The sequence below is a fragment of the Dermacentor variabilis genome, unplaced genomic scaffold, assembly GCF_050947875.1.
Source record: "Dermacentor variabilis isolate Ectoservices unplaced genomic scaffold, ASM5094787v1 scaffold_438, whole genome shotgun sequence".
Taxonomy (NCBI): Eukaryota; Metazoa; Arthropoda; class Arachnida; order Ixodida; family Ixodidae; genus Dermacentor; species Dermacentor variabilis.
Window position 1 is genome coordinate 1,989 of NW_027460630.1, and position 16,763 is coordinate 18,751.

General features: G+C 43.1%; 1 long non-coding RNA gene across 1 annotated transcript; it reads left to right on the forward strand.

Annotated features, from left to right (window-relative positions):
• Positions 1-573: 573 nt before the first annotated feature.
• LOC142569058 (uncharacterized) lies at positions 574-16,424 on the forward strand. The gene is made up of 3 exons (XR_012825629.1): positions 574-728; positions 10,417-10,475; positions 14,918-16,424. It is a non-coding gene; the product is annotated as an uncharacterized LOC142569058 (long non-coding RNA).
• Positions 16,425-16,763: the final 339 nt, after the last annotated feature.

Below are 16,763 nucleotides of genomic sequence, written 5' to 3' on the forward strand. Positions count from 1 at the left end.
TTCACGTCGTTTCGTAGAAATCCACACGCGCGTTCTGCCAAAAGCACCATTTGCATGCATATCGTGTGGTTTTGCAGAAAACTGCGTCCGCGTCTACCAAAAGATGCATGTGCATGCTAAAAACGCGTTTTGGCACAAATCCATGTGCGGGTGCTAAAAAGAGCAGCATCGGCATGCTTTTCACGTCGTTTGGTAGAAATCCACACGCGCGTTCTGCCAAAAGCACCATTTGCATGCACTGTAAAAAATTTCCGTAATTTTACAGTCAAACCTGCCGTAAAAATTACGTAGACCGTTCAGTTTCATGAAAAACGGCGGAATTCTACGTAAAAAAACGGACGTGAGCTCTGTTTTTGAAATACGGAGAACCGTCCGTAATTTCATGTGGAGGGCAACTGAGCATGTTAAGAGCGAAAAATCAACACGCAACGAATATAAAGAAAAGACACCGCCCACGTTTACCAGCAGTTACCTAATATCACCATAGGTAACGCTGCTTGAACATTATTCATAGGCGAATCGTAGTACGCACGCACAAACGGAAGAGGTTTCAGCGGTGGCGCTGCTTACCACCCTTCATCGCTTCTACACGACGGGTTGCATTTCTCCGCCTCAACAGTACAGAGTGGACAGCGGCTGGAAATGGCGGTGTGCGGTGGTGGTATACCTGTTGCATTTGGGATTTCACTGAGAGAATAAGAAGGAATCGACGATGGACTGCTACGCAAGTAAGTGATTTAAGTGTCCTTTTTTGTTGTTGGTGCACGTCGCGCGTGCGAAATGCACCGCGATGGCCGGTGACGGGCTGAACTGTGTTGTGTGAGCATGCCCTGTCAGTGCCCTGTAACGACATTCCCGCTTGGCCATGAGGATTGATAAAGCCGCGGCATTGCGAGTCTGTGATAAATGGTGTAGCGTTTGTTGTGCTGATTTCATATAGAGTACATTGAGGCGCGTAGGCAACATCAGCGACGATGTCGTCTGTAGCAGTTCGTTATCGGCTGTATGTGGCAGCTGGTTTACTGACGTTGGCATTCCAGTTTTGCAATGTGTTGTGATGTGTTCTTGGCATTCCAAAATAAAGTGAAGTTACTGTTCCCCTTAGCAATCTCTCACGGCGCGGTGTAACACTATGTTAGCCGTATTCGGCGACGCATTGCATCACAGCGAAATTCTTTTTCCTTAAGCTTAGGACGCAGTGTGCTTGGCGTGCATAATCGCTGTGTTCATATCCGTAATTGAAAGACTGCTTCTGGAATTGAAAGTCTGCTTGTGTATGAAGACCTCATAGAGCATGTTGCATGCGATGCCCCTACATCACAATGAATGGACGGTGTAGCGTGCTTGCTGCCGTAACCTCGTGCGATCTGCAGTGTTACGTAACACTGGTGTAACACGGTGCCTTGGAACACTTTGGGATCGAGCAATCGTGCGCGATCGCACTTGAAGGTGTCCGCGTGATACCCATTAAGGGTCGCTGGAGAAGAAATTGATTATTTTGCTAGCTGGTAATCGGCACCAGATGTTTCGCGAATTTTTGTTTTTGTTTTGTTTTTACTTCAGACAGCTACCAGGGTGACTATCAACGTTCTGACGCAATACGTCAGCATTTAACGTAATCTGGGAGTGGATTGCCACGTAAATTTTGCCCATCTGCGGCTTAATTGTAAAGCAAGTGCATGTGATAAGTAATTTTTAACGTAACGTTGACACAGAATAGCGGTGCCAAAAAGTGTGTAATGGACATCCAAAGTTACAAATGTTCCAAACTGGTATAAAAAATCAAAAGATGTGTCAACACTGATGTTAAAGGCTGGTTCTAATACTGACTGTCTCTAGTTGCATAGACTAATTTTCAGCATATAGGCATCAATACAATAATTATTCTAAAATACATGTTGTGAGTTATGTAGAGCAAAATGTCTGCTGTTTTGCCGAATAGAAGGTGCTTCATGAAGTCTTTTTTTAAATGAGTTGAACGATACAATTGAAGACACCAAACGATACCACAGCAATCGGTAATTCGGTGACAAGCTTATGTGCAAGAGTATTTGTATATGAAAATGTTTTTGCTTTACTGTGGACGACCGGTCTGAAAATACCTGATATTATTTGCTTCAATTGCAGCTATTGCACCAGTGAAGGATGTCTGTGTGCCGGTTTGTGCGCAGTTTCTCAGCCAGCGGGCCTGAGAAAGTGTGCCACAGCAGTCTGTCTAGTGGTGCTCTTTGTTCTGGAAAGCTGTGCCATTCTATTGTATATCTGTCTTGCATATGCAGTCTTAATAGACAGTGACTGCAAATGTTGGTGGAATGACGAGGCCTATGCAAGTAGAGTAATTTTTGCAGATGCATTCAAAGGATAATTGATGATTTGTTTTCCTGTGGCAACAAATTGGTTCAGTATGAGCACGTCGACTTGAAAGGGATATTGTTTCATACCTGACTTGGTTGCACATATGAGTGGTGTTTAAAAAACACTTATAGTGCCAGAGTTCAAAATTTGAGGCAACAGATAAAACACGCACCAATAAAATAACTGTTTGTCTAGTGTTGGCTTAATGAGTATGCAACAACACTGCACACTGATCGTTAGCACCGTCATGCATGGGCTCCATGGTAACTAAGATTAGCCACGAATAAGCTCACTGTGAGCTAGTGTTGAGCTAACTATAACAGATGAGTATGCGATGATGTAATTAAGTGCAACATTGGAAGGCAACGTAACAATGTAAAATTATAGCCTGAGCTCGCAGCAGCGTTGCGTGGTCAGGCGACCAAAAGATATGAATATTTAAAAGGGAACGAACAGTGCTACTGCCAGTATGAAGTGACAGTGTTGTACACAGCAACATATTCCCTTTGTCCTGTCTGTAGCCCTGTTCGGTTCCCTTCTAAACATGCACCAAGCAGCCCAATTCAGAATGCTCCGGCAGGTTAAGTGATGACACGCTAGCATAGTGGGAGCTATTCTGAAAGTTAAGTCTGCTATGAAAATGTGTCATGAAGATACTTCACTGCTAAAAATTTGGTGTACAACTGCACAAAGCAGCATCAATAGCTATGTTGCTCCCCCATGTTGTGTCAAGGGTCTGTGCATGTTTTGTAAGATAATCCTTGAGTCGTCGGCCGGTTTGTCCTACATAATTGCTGCTGCAGGACAGTGGGATATTGTAAACAGCACCAACCGTAGTACCTATGAACTCCAGCACATACTTTTTGATGTAAACTTCACGTGTTGCCCTGGTCCGGTTAACATTTTGTACGTGCCCAGATTGCTTGGCACTGAAAATAAAAAGGTAGTTTCAACTCTCTGAACAATTTGCTTGAATTGATGGTTGCCTTTGTGTACAGATTGCATAACAGTCATAGGCCTTGGCTTACTCGAAGTTGTCTGACCTAAGACGTCAGCTACGTTCAACTCCATTAAATGCTTCTTGGCAATGCATGCTAAAAGGCAGTGCGAACGCACTGTTAAAAGCAAACATTGTACTTGGTTATGGAAGCTCCCCTCCACGTCGGGGTGGTACCAAGTGTTAAATGTGATCTCCGGTGTTCCTGTAGCAACAACATGCTTCAGTGTTCAGGTGCACCAATAGAAAAGTTAAAAACACCTTTGAGTGCAGGGAATAGCTCCAGCTCGATGCTCACCACAGAAAATCTTCAGGCCCAGATAGTGGAGCTTGCCTTTCAGTAGTAGTTTTGCTTACTTGAACATGCGTGGCACTTTGTAGGAGACATTAAATAGTTGCTCAACCACTTTAATTGTGACTTTTCACTGCCGAGAACACTGTCAGCTAGTCGTAAAACACTAGCTGCTGTAAGAACCAGCGTAGTAAAGGTATTCTGCTTCATTGGAAACTTTCTACCCTATATGACGTGAAGTAAGGCTACTAAATGGGTTGAGTTATTTGTTTTCTGTCTTCTCTACAGTGCTAGATGAGCTCATGGAAAGGGGAAAACTACATTTCAATAGATGAAGTGCCAACAGAGACAGCACAGTCAGAAAGAACAAAGACAGGACAAGGTGCTACTTGCAACTGTTTATTGAGGTCAAAAGCACTGAATATATAGCCATGGGGAGAGGGGGAAGAAAAAAAAAAGAAGCACTGATTATGTGAATGCGCATGTGCAAAAATATGGAAGATGTATATGAAGGGAATCATAAGATTAACCAAAATCTAAAACTTATCTAAAAACATGCGTTCATTTCTGTAAATAGTCGGAGACGAGGTGTCGACACAGGCGTCCCCTCTTTTCTTAGTCTGGTTGGCCTCCAAAAGTTCACGTGCCACAGTGTCATTGCTTTTAAACATGATTGTTGTATTAGGAAGCCTTGCTTCACGTACTTGCTTATTCTCATTCTCACATGCCTTGCAATGAAGCAGCAAGTTTGAGCCATAACCATTTTTGAGTGAAAGCTTGTGCTCCTGCAGGTGTTCATTAATACATTGGCCAGTTTGTCCGGTTTACTCCTTCCCACACTTCAGCGGTATGCAGTATACGACCCCTTCTCCGTACTTCACAAAAGGGTTTGTGTGTTTACTAGATCACTCTACTTTCTTAGTCATCATATCCAATCAGACGGCACAAAGTAGCAAGTTTTTGGGGCTCGGAAGAAACCACAGGAATTTTGTATTTGACGATGACATGTTTAAGATTATGTGCTGCTTTGTGAGAATACGGTATCACCACTGTAGCTTTCTTTTCCAATGTTTGACCTTCTTCACTGCTTCAGTTTCTTTCTTTTTGCACCTTTTTCAACAACGCCTCCGAAACTTTGCTCAAAACCAAACAAGGAAAGCCAGCTTTCTTCAACTTCAAAATCTGTTCGTCAAAGGTTTTGTGTGCCTTATGACAGCACAATTCTTTAAGGGTAAATTCAAGGCACATAGTGGCAATCGCACGTTTAACAGTCTTGGAGTGCATAGACTTATATTGCAACAATTAATTGCAGGGTCGGTATACCGACCTCGTGCCCGCAAGGATTTCTGCCGTATCCAGTGGCGATACCGTATTCTCACGAAGTGGCGCGTAATCTTAAACACATCGCCGCAAAATATAAAATTCCTGTGGTTTCTGCTGCGCCCCGAAAGCTTGCTACTTTGTGCCGCCTGATTGGATCTCATGACTCTAAAAGTAGAGTGTTCTATTAAACATACAAATCCTTTTGTGAAGTGTGAAGAAGCGGTCGTATACCGTGGAAGTGTGGGAAAGAGTGTATCGGACAAACTGGCTGATGTATCAGCGAACACCTGTGGGAGCACAAGCTTCCGCTGAAAAATAGTTATGGCTCAAACTTGCCACTTCATTGCAAGGCCTGCAGGAATGAGAATAAGCAAGTATGTGAAGCAAGGCTTCAGGATACAACGATCGTGCTTAAAAGCAAATACACTATGGCACGTGAGCTGTTGAAGGCCAACCAGATTAAGAATAGAGGGGATGCCTGTGTCAGCATGCCTGTGTCTGAATATTTACACAAATGAATGCATGTTTTTAGATAAATTTTAGATTTTGGCTAATCTTATGATTCCCTTCATCTTCTGTGTTCTCGCGCGTGCGCCTTCACACAAGCAATGCTTCTGTTTTTTTCTTCCCCTTCTCCCCATGGCTATATATTCAGCTGCTTTTGACCTCAATAAACAGTTGCAAGTAGCACCTTGTGCTGTCTTTGTTCTTTCTTACTGTGTTGTCTCTGTTGGCGCTTCATCTTCTGAAAGCTCTTCACCAAGTAGTCCCCACAACGTGTTCTACTGGAAAACTACAACTAGACAGTGATCTTCCATTTCTTGACCTCATTGTTTTCTTTGGTGAGTGTCATGTGCACTGCATCTATGCCCCGTCTTTTAAGGAGGGAATTCTGCCTTTCGCATCAGCGCACTGTTCGGCTGTGAAGCTCTGTCACAGAAGCACGAAATAGCATCCTCAACAAGTCGAGGAGAACTTCTATACCCAGGTCTAACATTGGCCTACAGTGGTGTGACCACTGTTAGATCACGTTCAGAAGGTCAGCCATGGTCTCAAAATCTGGGTTCAAAAAGGTGAATCAGACCAGGCCTTGGCGCAAAGTGTAGCAAGAGGCACATGCAGCAGTTCAACTGTGTGGTTGTTTACAACATCCCGTTGTCCTGCAGCTGCAACTAGGCAGGACAAATAGGCCTAATATTTGTTTGTTTGTGTTTGTGTTTGTGTTTGTGTGTGTGTGTGTGTGTGTGTGTGTGTGTGTGTGTGTGTGTGTGTGTGTGTGTGTGTGTGTGTGTGTGTGTGTGTGTGCGTGCGCAATTAACCAAAAGTCTTAGCCTGCGCTCGTGTTGTTTGGCCTTCTCCCATCTTTTCGTGTTGTCCCCAAGTAATCAGTCGGTGTCACATTCTTATAGAATTTGCAGTTATGAGATTCATGCTTTGGAACATGATCAGAAGCTACCAAATGGATGATATAATCCATCTACATGTGTTAGTGTAGATAAATGTGTCTGTGCAGTAGGGGTAGGGCATCATATGTGCTTGTTTAGCACTTATGTATGCACTTTTGTTTCCAGAGCTTGTGACACAGTGATTCAAACTATGTCTGTGAAAACAGTGCTGCACGTTGCAAGGAAATGTTACAACACTTGTAGGTGAAGCTCGGTGTTGTGAGAGGTTATAGAAACTTGCTTTTTGCAAGTTTCTAGAGCATTTTTTAAAGATGCTTCTTTAACTCCCGCGTGCATCGTGTTCATGACTCGCTATAAAACTGTCAACAAGTATGTCCTTTATGCCATCCGTTTCTAAAGATTACATGAATATAATTAACCCCCTGAGGGTCGATCTTTTTCGCCATATTCGACCGCCCAGGGTCGATTTTTTTTATTGCAGATTCCAATTTTTAGGGACTTATTTCGAAAAAAATTTACCGTAATTTTTCTAGGGTGTCCGTAAAGCCACAAAAAAATTATTTTGCGTTGGTACATACGGTACTCGTTATTCATGAATAACAATAATAAAAAAGGAAATAAACCTATAAGAGTAAAAAATTTGTTACATTGTTATAGTTCAAGGCTTTGAAAATGTGCACACGAGAATACTTTGCAAGACTCAAATGTTCCTGCTCTTACACTAATATGTACTATTATGAGCAATATCTAAGGGAACACAGGAACGCGTAGAAAACACCCTCAGACCCAGCTATATGGGTGATATGCAGCGGCCACCGTTGGAAACAAAGTGGAAAGGGGGACGCTGTTCTAACAACTGTTCGCACTCCCGCCATGCGTCTGCAAAGTGCGGAATTTCACATCGCCAGCAGACAGTGATAACACTGTTCGATATTGCGTCACTGGTAACCTTTTGCGTCGAATCATTACAAAAGATAGCACTGTTCCGGACTTCGATATTGATTTATGGTAAATCTTCTAAACCGGGAAAAAATTGTCTTTAAGGGTAAGTTCAAAATAATTTTATTGGCGCTTGCCGAATATTAAAAAGATATTGAAGCAAATGAAATAAGGCAGTAGCGTTATCGCAGCTTATCCTCGTCCTTTGCTTTGTTCGTTGGTGGCCTAATAACGCGTCATGCCACCGTCGACTTAACGATGGCCTCTGTTCTTTGAGGCAAAGATGCGTAGAGAGCCTCGATGAGTGCGGTATCACGCTGAAGGCGGGCTTCCACTCATGTTCTATTGCTTCCCATAGTTGGTCGGAGTTCGCCAATTCTAGTGAGCTCTTCGAAAGGTTCACTTTCATACGGCCCCAAACGTGCTCTATAATGTTCATGTCGGCACCCTTCGCACACCACTGAAGTTGCATTACCCCTCGCTCTTCCAAAAGGCGCGCCACGTCCTTCGATGTGTGAACGGGAGACAAGTCCTGTTGGAAAAAATAACACCCATCCAGGTGCAGCCTGTTCAACACGTAGGGGATCATCTGGTGCTCGAGCAGAGTGCAATACGCAGCACTGGTGAACCTCCCATCAATTCTCACCAGTGGGCCTAGGCCTGCGTGGGAAATCGCCCCCCCCAGACGTTCACAGACACGCGTCCACTGGCGGCCACCTCCTGGATATTCTGCGGACTAAAGCGTGTGTTTGCGGTCCACCACACTCTCTTTCGTTTGTCCCAGCGGCTCGAGAACGTGGACTCATCAGAGAAAACTACATACTTCTACCCACTCTCACTCCAGCTGCGGTGTTCAGTAGCGAACCTCAGGCGAGCCGCTTTGTTGGCTGCGGTGAGCAGAGGTTTCTGTGCGGCGATGCGGCTTTGCAGTCCTGCTTCTCTAAGCCTTCGTCGTACCGTGCTGTCGCTCAAGTTGTTCAAGCCAAGAGCACCTCGAATGTCTTTTGCACTTTGAAATGGCTTGTCGCTGACGGCAGCCACGATGCAAAGGTCTTGGTCGTTCGTTGTTGATCGAGGTGGTGTGCGGTGCGGCGCATCGTTTATGCGTCCTTCGTCTCGGTAAGCCTGGATAATCCGGTTGACCGTTTTCAATGGGCGGCTTGTCACGAGAGCAATATTGCGCTGCGTATAACCTCTTTTAGACATTTCTATTATATCTTCCCGCTCTTTAAGAGGCACTCGAGGCATCTTGAGGCTGCAAATTCAGGGTTGACTGCTCTGCGTGGGCCACTGCAGTGTGCGACGTGAATTTTCTCTGAACGAACTTCGTGCAACAGTCGCACGAGAGACAGTTTGTCAATGTTCTTTTTTTTTTAATTTCTCTTTATTCTATTCCTCTGTCGTCATTGGTTTGAGCGTCGCCACTGTTCGAGGTGCCACTGACAACCGAGTGCGTCGATTCAAATAAAGAATCGGTTTGAAATACAGGGCAAACTTTTTCTCGGAGTACTATCAAGTGGTTGCACGAACAAAAAAAGAGAATGAAAGAAAAGAAAGTGAATCGGTGTAAGTCACTGGTGACGATCACCATCTTATCGGCTGTCGGACGATCCATGACGTAAGCTGCTCCTTTGTAGAAATGCCAGCGTGCTGGGAGTGCCAACAGTTAGTGGAAGAGCACTCCCCTTTCCCCCTTCATTTTTCACAGCGCCATCCGCGTATCGCTCCGAGTCTGTTTCAAGGCTGTTTGCCACGCGTTCCTGTGTTCCCTTTCATATTGCTTATGATAGTACATCCATAGTGTAATCGAACTGTGTAGGTGCATGCACTCAAGAAAACTGTGCGGTTGTGTGCCCATCAAAAAAGCAAAACATGTGACAAACTTCCACTAATCTTCATCTTATCGCCAACCAGATGCAATTAGTTTTCGCGAGTCTCAAAAAAAAGAAAAGGAGCAACAGAAGCGCATGCACGGCAGCATTCTTCCTATGCGCACCCCTGCGAGCACTAAATGAGCGAGAAACAAGGCGATTAGTAACGAGATAGCCATCAGTTTTGCAAGCGCAAGAAGCCGAAACGGCCTGCGAAAACAAAACCCCAACCGCCACCCGCCCGCGCGCACGCCAATGCGCAAGCGGTAGTACATAGACGCGCAGGAGCAAACTAGCGCTAAAACAAACCATGCAACGAAAACTGAGAGAGCGAGGCGTGCAAAAGAAATTCCCTGCATTTCCACATAATGGCAGCACATGACAGAAAAGAAAAGGTTAGGAAATTGTCGCGCTTTTTAAACCTACAGATAGTGCCGTAAATATACGTCATTGACCCTTGAAGGGTTAAGGAGTCATCTTTGAAACAATTTCCCGTAACAACATTGCAAAATACCACCTGAGGGTCTCGCATCTCTTACATCTGCTGTTTTGCACATCATAATTTAATAAAACTGCATTTAGTAGCTGCACAGCACAGGCCCCATTTTGTTTTATCACACTTCTTTGTCTTTTCTCCCCCTGCCCCAGGTCTTATTTCAACAACTGCAGGCCATCATAAAATTGCTTCAACATTGTTGACAGATTCCAATATTTTTTCCAACCATTCTCTCATGTGATCTAAAGAAAATTAACTTGATTAGCCTGACATGAAGATGAATTCGAAATAATTTATTGTACTTGCTTGGTAGCACTGAACTGTTTCGTTAATCAATATAATACTTACAATTCACCTTTGTATTGCTGGGTACCGGTAGAGATATGGTTAGTTATTCACCAAAAAGGCTCCCGAATTTTCCACCTTCTTAGTGTAGGTTAGACACTCACTTGTTGCACTTCACAAAGAGCAACTTGTGGTTGCTAGGAAATAAAGGTTTACTGAGAATTTTCATGCATCCAATTTGATTCTGTGTACTAGCATGTTTGTATTAGCATGTATTTCATAGAGTTGCGGCTCCATAAAAGTACATTCTGTCATTCAATGTCTGTGACATGGTCAAGCAGGTTGACCATATCTAATTAGAACTTCCTATGTTCTGGGGCACTTGTTTGCAACTTAAATTATGTGGTTTGGTGCTGTCAGTGTAAGCCTAATGTCGTTTTTTGTTCTCCCAGGAAGGACGCAAGCATTGCAAGGAGCCATTTGACTTGCCGCCACACTAATATTGTATTTGGTAAGGTCTATTACAGATCTTATTTCGCGTAGTATGTGCTATAGTTGTGTACAATGTGTTCAAAACTTCAGTAGGTGGGCTGTTCGACAACAGGTGTTTACAAATTAATAATTATAAAAGATGTTCAAGGTCATTAGTGATACAATTGCTGCTCACTGCTGAATTTTTTTCCAAATTGAATGATGAGCCATCCAGCAAGTGCGGCTCTCCTGGCTAATTATACAAACTTTCAAATACGGTTAATTTTTTATCACAAGTGTACAGCAGTCGGGGACAACTGTTCACAGCGACAATTTCATAATATTTACTTACATGCAAAAATGAGTCAAAGGTCAGGTGTACTTATGAAGTTTTGTGAAACAAGTTCATCATCATATTGCTTACTTCATTGAAAAGTTTGTCGCGGAATTCTCACTTCTATGAACAGATCAACAGTTGTCGAACGATGGTCGTCTCTATAGCCAATGTTTGTGCCAGAGGCTTGTCTTCAGAGCACTAACAAGAGACTTTGCCATGCAGCTTGAGCTGATCAGTATGAAGAGATTACATAGGATAGGAACACAAAGCATTAGTGGGCCTCTTCGATTATCAGTCCTTGACAGTCCTGGACTGCTTAGCACTGCTGTCCCGCATTCGATTTTCTCAATCGGCTTCGGAAGCCCCATCCACCAGTCCGAGAGCAGCCAGTATCGCATTCATTTTACCAGAAGTCACAGACTCTGCGGACTCTCAGAGCTGTCAGCAGATATTTGTTCAGACATATGCAAGTAGCTACCAGACAGCGGCTGTCTTAAAAAGATGCATGCGGGCTTGATGCTATGTTTTAAAAGAGGCTGTGTGTTTATATGTACTTTGCGCGTTCCAGACAGCAAATATCATGCACTCAGCTATCGCTTCTGTTAAATCGATGCTTTGTGTGCCATAATGCGAGGGTTTCATGAGTGGTCTAATTGCTGCAACCTTAAGGCAAAACACAGTGATCAGGCGCAAATGCTTGCTTTTCTTGATGTGTTTCGTGACATCTGTCATGCTCATTGCTATATGCATAGTAAACAGGTAGATTTCGCTGTTCAGATGAGTGAAACTGGTGGACGAGGAAACATATCATATTGCATGTAGATATTTAATGCTGGTAGCTGGCGTGGCATACAGGGTGTTTCACGTAACTTGAAAATATGCAAATGCCACGTAACTGGACAGAACCAAGGTAATGTTGTTTGCCCTCGCTTCGACATACTCATTTCTTTTTCATTTCGCCAGATTAAATCATTAGTATTCGGTAATTAATCAACTTCCCAAATATTATGATTAATACATGCTACATAAAAGTGTTTTTCCTAGCATGAAAGAAGCCTGCAAATACACACTAAATTGTTGCGTGACTGTCCATTCGCAGCACTTTTTGTGTATTCGCGAGCTTCTTTCTCGAAAAAACACTTCTACGCAGCATGTCTCAAACAACAGAAAGCTGTATGGGGAGCTTTTCATGTTGCTCTACAATTTTCTCATGGACGCTTCTAATCTGATTATAATATTTGAAAAGTTGATTAATTAACGAAGATGAAATATTTATTGTGGTGGAATCAAAAAATATCTAAGTATCTCCAAGTGACGGCAAACAACATTACCTTGGTTCTGTCGAGCTACGTCACATTTGCATATTTTTATTGTTTGGCTCAAGTTACGTGGGACAACCTGTATAATCAGAGCTTCACAGATTGCTGTTGACATGTGTGCTGATTCCTTCTGTTACCCAAATTCGGAATTTTGCTTTTGGATGTGCAGGATTAGTAGACAGTGTAGACGCGCTCTGTCCTAGACACACGTCAGGCCTTTAGTAGACGGTTTCACGAGCTTTGAGGATATCGGCCTGTGCTTTGTGGGTGAACAGTGATGTGGCACAACCGTGTTTTTGCTTATTTTTGTGTGGCAATGACGCTTAAATTTTACAGGAAATGAATGAGCTGGCTTAAATACAGCGGTTAAGGGGCCCGAAGAGCGAGAGCACGATGTAAACTGAGCTTTGTTATTATGTTCAATGTGCTCAGGCTGCGATTCCATTATGCAAGCTTTATGGTTGTGTCGGCGACATGGCCTCTGAGACTGCACCATTTTGATGACCACGCTACTGAATTTGCTGGGTAGGGCGCTATCTACAAGTAGCTAAAAGCACGAGGTCACGGGATTGAATCCCGTCCACGGTGGCCGCATATCAATGGGGGCAAAATATGAAAACACCCATGTACTTAGATCTAGGTGCACGTTAATGAACCCCAGGTGGTCGAAATTTCCGGAGTCCTCAACTACGGCTTGCCTCGTAATCAGAAAGTGGATTTGGCACGTAAAACCCCATAATTTAAGCAGCTAATAGCAGACAACAGCAGCCAGGAGAGCGACTTCCAATCACGGTGCTTTCAAACAAAACCTTGGACAGTCCCAGGCAGCGGGATCACATGACTGAGATGCGCCCTTCTGTCACTGCAAGCCAGACCAGAAGCCACAGCTGGTTTGCGGACAGTCTGGGACTGCATAATCGAAGGGGCACAGTGCTCTCACATACATTATGTCCACTGCGGGACGAAGGCCTTTCCAAGTAATCTGTAAATATATATGGCTTGCGCCAACTGACTCCATCCTATGCTTGCATATTTACAAATTTCGTCATGGTGCCTAGTTCTTTACCGTCCTCAACAGCGTGTTTTTTTTAATTTATCATGCATATCATTTTTTGTCGTTCTGTTGCTTGTTGAGCAAGCCTTCATTCTCAAGCTCCATTTTTATCATGTCAGGTTTCAGTCTCTTAGGTTAGTTTTAGCACAATGCAATGATGGTACTTTTATGTGACTTAAGTCTTCTAAACAATTTATAGTCTTTAAATTTTCTTCTACTCAACCAGGACTCCTGTGACTAATTGCCTTAAGTAACATACTTCATTGCCTTCTTGCCCTAGAAAATGTAACTGGTGCCTTCTTGCAGGCCTTTAAAGTGGCAACATATGTACTGCCGACAGTAGGGCATGTTCAGATAAATTCAACTGGACATGCCTGGCGATCACTTTTAATTTTGATTTTAATATTTATTTTGCTGCCCGAGCCTGGCAACAATGAAATTAACCTTAGTTTTCCCAAGAAAAAAAAGGTGTCTCTGCAAAAAGCAATATAGAATTACCTGTTTAGTTAGAAGCATTCTCCCTGTATTTTACCGAATCTGCATTTTGGATAGATCCGCAGGAAATAGTGTTGTCGCTGCGGCTTTAAAAGTATTTTGTACCAGACTGCAGGCCAATAGCATTAATTCCAACTAATTACCACAGAGTACCCCCACTACGGTATAAAGAAGAAAAATTTTGGAAAAAAACATTGCATAAATTGACCAAAGTTTTTTTTCTTTGCATTTACTAACAGCACGGAATTTGGCCATCCTGTTGCCATGAGTCATAGAAATTTGAGCAAATAGCTCTGTCCTCATTGGCTCTCAAAATCTACGGGAAGTGCTCATGTTTAGGCATGTTAATGAATTACTCTACTTTAAAATTTTTTAGGAGAGTCTTGATTCATTTCAGAAATTTCCCGAATTAAGCACATTCACATGAAGCAATGCAATCTGAAAAAATATGTTGCATTATTTGTTTCGTTATGGAATTGCAAGTCAAGAAATGGACAGAATAAACAGTACTGCCTGCCAGAGCCATGTATGGGGTCCAGGCATAATTGCAGGCTTCTTTACAAAAAGGGCAAATTTTTCGGTGAACACAGTGCAATATTATAACTTTTTATGAAGATGGGAAGGGTATGTTGATGCATTCACAACCGTAACTTTCAATTTTCACTGCTTGAGTAAAAAGAATATTTCACATTGATACTTCTTCCGTGACACAAACCATATCCGAAAGGGGCTGACGGCTGTTGTGACACAGTTGTGGTGCAAGCATGGTTTTTTTGTATTGTTGCTATTCTACCAGCCTGTCAGCTGGACAATATCTTTGGCTTGCTTGTTCTGGGTCGGAAGTAAACAACATGCATGGTTTGCGCTTGTTTCAAGAGTGCTTCATTGTTTTGGGAAACAGTAAAATCTGCAAGGTTGTTTAATGGAGCAATAGAGCAGTGAAAGTTGAAAGCTATGGTCTGCAGTATGTGGCCATGGCAGCTGTACCTAAATATGGGAGAAGTAATCTCCGAATGTCATAATGTGCACGTGACATCTTTGGCTGTTCCAGGCAAACCATCAATTGACTTGGGTCCTTTCTATCTGAAGCTTTTTATGCTATAAGGCTACGAATGAATATATACCAACATGGCTGGGTCTGAACCATTTCTTTTGACAAGAGCACTTGTAGTAACAGTTGTGAATACGAAATCATTGTTTATCTGAGTAACAATAGTGATGATGATGATGGTAAATAATTGAACAGCCTTAATTGATTGGTGTTTCTTTCTTTTCAGGCAAAGCCGAAGGCCTCTGCAAGCAGCCAGTCATTCCAAGTCTCAACCAATCCTTCCTCTAGTCAGCCAATTTCTAGTGTCTATGCGGAAAGGACTTGCGCAAGAGTGGACACGGGACACTAAAAAGGCGACAAAGACAGGCGTAAACTTCCAACCGGTGTTCATTACAAAAAGGTATGTATATGTACTCTTGCACACTTGATCATAATCTGTTACAATCATGCAAGTCAACATGGCCATCACAAATAAACGAGCGCACCAAGGCCTAAGGCGGCTTCCTGCATACAGACCCCAGATATTCAAATTCTTTAACAGTCAGTGCTATAGGGATGGCTTGCTAACACAGTTGCATTCTGCAATAGCCGCTGCCTCAATGATGAGTCTAGTGTTTTCTTTCACACTGCTTGCTATTATTTCTGTTTTTTCAAACAGTCGATGACATTTGCATTGGGAGCAATGGATTCCAAGGAAACCTTCTTTCCCTTTTTGTACTCTCCGATTATGTTCCTGTAGTCTCAAGTTTAGGGAACTTCCCATTTGTCCCACGTAACGCTACCCGCAGGAAAGAGGTATGCTATACACTATTCCTCTTGAGCATTTGATGAAACCCTTTCTCTGCACAATGTTGCATGATTTTGATTGTCTGCTGACAGGGCTGGTTTTGGCACATAACTTAGATAGCTTGCGGGGTGCGGAAGAATGACCAAGACTGCAGTCCTTTGGCCTATTTTCTTTAGTTGCACCTATGTGATACTGTTCGCAGGAATCTAGCAGTCATCCCATACATTCACGCTATCTTGCATAAACTAAAGAAAATAGGCCAAAGGGCGGGAGTTTCGGTCATTTTTCCCGCACCCAACAAGTTATCTCAGTTATGTGCCAAAACCAGCCCTGTCAGCAGAGAATCAATTTCATGCCACATTGCTCACAGAAAAGGTTTCGTCGAAATGCTCAGGGGGAGTAGTGAATAGCACACCTCTTTTCTGTGGGCAGCGTTACGTGGGACAAACGGGAAGGTGCCTAAATATGAGACTACACGAACATAATACAAAAGTACAAAAGGGAGAGAGGGTTTCCTTGGAATCCAAAACTCCCCATGCAAATGTCATGCACTCTGAAAAAACAGAAATAATAGCAAGCAACGCGCAAGAAAGCACTAGGCCCATCATTGAGGGGGCAGATAACGCATAAGGCAACTGCATTAGCAAATTATCCCTAGCGTTGACATTAAAAACTTTGCATACCTGGGGTCTGTATGTGGGAGGCCGCCTTAGGCCTTGGGGCGGCCTTAGTGCGCTCTTGTAACTGATTATGATCAAGTGCACAAGAGTATATATACATGCCTTTTCATAATAAACACCAATTGGAAGTTCGCACCTGTTCTTGTCACCTTTTTAGTGTCCCCCGTTCACTCTTGTGCTGGTCACTTCAGCATGGAATACCAACTAGCCCGGTCTCACACCCTGCTTTTTTCAGTAAAGCAGAATAAACACAGGTTTTTTTCAGATTCAAGTGGCTTGTTGTTTCTCGAACACAAATCTGTATGTATGCTGTGTACATGGTGGATGCAGAACCCAAGTGCAACATGACAACACTGACACGAAGAATAAGCGGTGTAGAAAACAATGACACTAGGAGGAAACATGCAAACACAGCACGTTCTGTGTGGTGTATTTCCTGTGTGCTATGATTTCTGCCCCATTTCCAGCTATATCTTAAATGATGTTGCAAGTTATCCACGTTGTAATGTACGACTTGGGTGGTTCATTGCCCAAAATAACTTATTCCAATGAACGAAACAATTTGGCTCGAGAACACGAGCATTCAAGTCCCCGTTTCTTCATTA